This window comes from Callorhinus ursinus, unplaced genomic scaffold, assembly GCF_003265705.2.
Source record: "Callorhinus ursinus isolate GAN/ISIS: 27379988/994484 unplaced genomic scaffold, GSC_fseal_2.0 scaffold66, whole genome shotgun sequence".
Lineage (NCBI taxonomy): Eukaryota > Metazoa > Chordata > Mammalia > Carnivora > Otariidae > Callorhinus > Callorhinus ursinus.
The window spans coordinates 2,413,933-2,418,504 of record NW_027397128.1 but is presented as its reverse complement, the minus strand read 5'-3'; the positions used below and the strand labels follow the sequence as shown (position 1 = coordinate 2,418,504).

General features: G+C 41.6%; 1 protein-coding gene across 8 annotated transcripts in view; it reads right to left on the bottom strand.

Moving 5' to 3' along the window:
* Window positions 1-4,319, bottom strand: part of HEPH (hephaestin) — an 86,528-nt gene extending 82,209 nt beyond the window's left edge. For 6 of the 8 annotated variants that reach the window (XM_073885825.1, XM_073885829.1, XM_073885830.1 and 3 more), the window contains exon 1: window positions 4,182-4,288. The gene's annotated coding sequence lies outside the window, so the exon portion shown is untranslated. Of the gene's footprint in view, window positions 1-2,340; window positions 2,717-4,181 lie in introns of all 8 variants that reach the window. The other 2 variants (XM_073885826.1, XM_073885827.1) reach the window with 2 other exon arrangements.
* Between the last annotated feature and the right edge of the window lie 253 nt (window positions 4,320-4,572).

The window sequence follows — 4,572 nt, the reverse complement described above, 5'->3', positions numbered from 1 at the left end:
AAAGAAAGAAAGAAAGAAAGAAAGAAAGAAAGAAAGAAAGAAAAGAAGAAAGAAAGAAAAGAAAGAAAGAAAGAAAGAAAGAGAAGGAAAGAAAGAAAAGAAAGAAAGAAAGAAAGAAAGAAAGAAAGAAAGAAAGGAAGGAAGGAAGGAAGGAAGGAAGGAAGAAAAGGAGGGGAGAAAAAAAGAGGAAAGGAAAGGGAAGGAAAGGAAAGGAAAGGAAAGGAAAGGAAAGGAAAGGAAAGGAAAGAAAAGGAAAGGAAAGGAAAGGAAAGGAAAAAGGAAAGGGAGAAAGAAGAAAAGAGAAGAAAGAAAAGCAAAGAAAGGCAGAATGAAGAGGTGCCCAAAGGAGGAGAGGAGGAAACAGAGAGAGGGAGAGATGGAGATGGAAAAAGAGAGAGAAAAAGGGTGAACTAATTTTTGGACTACTTGGAATTAGACATAGTTTAATTAATGTACACTTGAAAATAGCCTTAGGGAGAAACTCAGCAGCAAGTCAAGCCTCTCCTTCCTTTACCTCATCTTCCTGTCATCAAAATGCCACATGGACCTGGTCCCCATTACCCCTAACAATTTGCATTACTGTTTTCCCTAGGATTTGCAAGTTGTTCCTTTAATGCCACAATGCTCTTTTCTCTCCCTCCATGTCTCTGTGTTGGGCTACACTGGGCTGGACAGGCTCATTCTAGACAAAAGATCACTCATCTGAACACAGGAATGCTGAGCTAATCTTGGGGGCCTGTCTCTAATCCTGGCAGCTTTTCTAATAGAACCCTTCCATCAAGATTGACCTTTTGGTTCTCTGTTTTCTTAATGCTTTAATGTTCTTTCTTCACTCTGTGACTCAAAACAAAACAAACAAGCAAAGGGGAAAGAAAAGGGGGGAGCTAATCAAGAAACACACTCTTAACTACAGAGAACAAACTAATGGTTACCAAAGGGGAGGTGGGTGGGGGATGGGTTAAATAGGTGATGGGGATTAAGGAATGTACTTGTGATGAGCACTAGGTGTTGTATGGAAGTGTTGAGCTCTCAAAGAGAGAACACCTGAAACGAATATTACACTCTATGTTAACTAACAGGAATTTGAATAAGAACTTTAAAAAAATAGATTCCATATAGAGATTTTCTCACCTTCTGTAGGTATAGGCCTTTCTTTTCAGGGAGGGAAAACGGAGAGTGTTAAAAGCTCCAAAGGGTTCCAGATAGTACAAGTACAATTTATATTATTATTTAATCATTATTACTGTATCCTAGCATGCCAGAGGTGGGAAAATTGAGGCCCAGAAAGGAAGGGACTCACCTGAAGTCCTGAGAGCCAGTACTAGACCCTAAGATTCCTGATTCCCCAGCCTGGCAATAATGTCCTTATCACCACCATACCATTCCAGGGACAATATGATTCCACTATATATTGGCATTTGTGGTAATAAGACTGCTTTATTTTCATACCTCAGTTGTGGTATCATAGAAAGCAAACTGATTTTAAATTAGATGACCTGGATTCAAATCCTTCCTCTTGCCTGTAATAGCTATGTGACCTTTCAACAAATTACTTTTACCTACCTGAGCCTCAGTTTTCTCATCCAAAAATGGGAATATTTATCTTATAGGATTGTTTTGAAGTTCAAACAAAATGATGGATTTGAGCGCCTAGCAAAGAGCTTGGAATACAATGGATCAAATGTGTTATAGATTCATACATCCATAAGACTTTTAGAAACCAATTTTTTTTAACGCCTTGATGTGACATACAGAAAACTGAGGCCAGAGAGGTAAAGGTATTTGCTCAAAGTCAGGCAGCCAGTTACTGGCAAAGCCAGAATATGAACCCATGTTTTCTAAAATATTTCTGCTATTTAGACACTAAGCATGAGAAATAATTTTGATTTTAAGCTGATAGTTTGGTTCAGCTATCATTTATTGGCTTATTCTATGCCAATTTGGATCTCAAAACATAAAATCAAGTGGTTGTTTTTAAGTGTTTGTGGTTCCCACTTACGTAGCCCTCAGATCCATCACCTCAATAAACTCCTCAATTTGTGACCCAGAAAATGAGCACATTATTTCAACAAAGAAAATTAACTACTGTATACAACTCCATGGCTATCCTTGAAATGGTCAAGCCAGTGTGGTCCTGGTCATTTTGGCGAGAGGAATGAAAGGGGCCTATTGTTCACTTTAACTTCCCTGCCCACCCAGCCAGTCTTCCCCCAACCTCTCTGACACTGACTTTCCCAGTGGCCTAGGACTCCTCTAAACCCAGCCAAATAAAGGTTTGTTTTTTTTTTTTAAAGAAAGGAAGGTGGGGTAGGGTTTGGAAAGAGAGGAAACAAAGCTTACCTTTGCTAGGGTAAACCCTTCCGTATTTATGTCAGCGGCCCAGTGACGCTGAACTGCAGACCACAGCGTGAGTTGGTCAGCCCTGCTCAGTTAGTATCCGGAGTTACAGAGCCCTTCTCATAAATAAGCCCAAGGTTCCAATTTGGCTGGTGTTACGGGAGTGGAGCGAACAGAAGAGAGGGCAATGCTGGGTGCCTTCTTTTAACCCCAAAACTAAACTTTTGGAATGTCTTGTTTGGCCTGGTTTGGTACAAAACCCGGGATGGTTCTTTAACCATATCCGGGTGTTTTTCAAATCCCGGTTAGGATTTCAGGAGGAATTACGGGGGAGGGGGGGGCTGCATTTTTGTTATCAAAGCTTGATAGTTGGTCTTTGCTGAAAGGGGGAGGAGAATGCATTGTCAGTGTGGCCAGTCAAATCTCACAGACAGATTCCAGCAGCCCTATTTAAGAAATGGGGCCCTTTGCAAGAGTTATTAGATGTGGGAAGGGCCCCCACCCCCACCAACTTTTTTCCTTCTTTCTGTGAAGCACAGTTATCAGCCCTGCCTGTTATTCTAAGGCCATGGTTGCTTGGTAATAGAGAAAAAATGAAACTGGTAATAAAATGAAGAACTTTCTACATGTCAGACCCTATGCTAACCACTTTACATGCATTCTTTAAGTCTCATGATCATCTTCTGAAACAGCTACTCTAATTCTTCTTATTTTACAGCTAAAGAAAACCAGGCTCTGAGAGAGAAGGTAACTTGTTCAAGGACGCACTGTTAGGAAGTAAAAGGGAAGGGGGAGTTTTACGGGGTCCATCTAGACTTTTAGCCACCACATTGCCATACTGTGCTACTAAGGGGAGAAACAGAGAACCTTTTTGAGATGAGGAAAGTGACTTCAAAATTATGTGCCTGCTGTGCACTAGTCACTGCTAGATTTTTTTTGATGTACATTAACTCTACCTCTATCATTTCTAGCAACTCCTAGAGTGATAACCCAGGACTCTATTACCAACATTTTCCAACAAGGAGACCAAATGTAGCTAAAAGATAGTCTGGATTAACATAGATCAATATCCTAAAACCTAAGAGACCCAGAAGAATTGGAAATATTAAATTAAAAAAAATACACTGAAAGAAAGCAAATGGGCCCTAAAATTCTTGAGTAAAACTGGAATCTGGATTTTTTTTATTTTATTTTATTTTTAATTTTTTTTAAAGATTTTATTTACTTGACAGAGAGAGACAGCGAGAGCAGGAACACAAGCAGGGGGAGTGGGAGAGGGAGAAGCAGGCTTCCCGCAGAGTAGGGAGCCTGATGCGGGGCTTGATCCCAGGACCCTGGGTTCAGGACCTGAGCCGAAGGCAGACGCTTAACGACTGACCCACCCAGGCGCCCCTGGATTTTTTTTTTTAAATCAAAGGTCATTCTTGTTCCTGCCAGAAAGAGAGGGTAGTGAAAAGTGACTATCCTGAGTCAAATGACCTAGGTTCCAGCCGCAGTTTGCTCTGGCAGTAATCAACCATGTGGCCTTGGCCTAGACTCTTCTTTTCTCCTGGTCTCAGTTTCTCCATTTGTACATTGAGGACCTTGAACTAGTTATGAACCCTCCCAGCTCTATAAATTTACATATCTGGGATTCCATGAAGACAGCATATTCTTTACATTAAGAATAGAAGAGAAAGAGGTTTCAAAAAAGCAAAGTATAAGGAAAGAATGGGTACAGAGTGATTTGTGAAGAAAAGTTAGAGAACTCCATACCTCTTGGGAAAGGACTGCATCTACCCACCAGACCCAGGTTATAGGAAAGAGACAGGTATGATGGCGGTTCCACCGCCTGATATCCTTACTTTGTGATGAGATCTTGGCTAGAAGCAAATGCTCTTCTCTAGGCAGGCTGGACACATTTTTCTCTCCTGGATTTAAAGTGTCTGGAGCAGGGTCCAGGGAGGAGAACTTTCAAAGACTGAGCTGGTGGGGCAAAGTCTGGGTCATAAACCAGTGGAGGTACTTAAGTGTGCCTAGACACTTAGGAGTTGCCCCCACAGACTGCACCCCAGGCTTAGGCAAGTAGAAGCAACCAGCAGGAAGAAGGGAGGAGTCACAAGCTACAGTTCCCTCAGAAATGCTTAGTGATCAAAGGAAGCTGGATCAGGCCATAGCAGCCTTTGGGGTTATCTGCCTCTTCCCCTACTTGGCACAGATGTAGACCTTGAAGTTACAGGGGGAAGGTGGGGATCA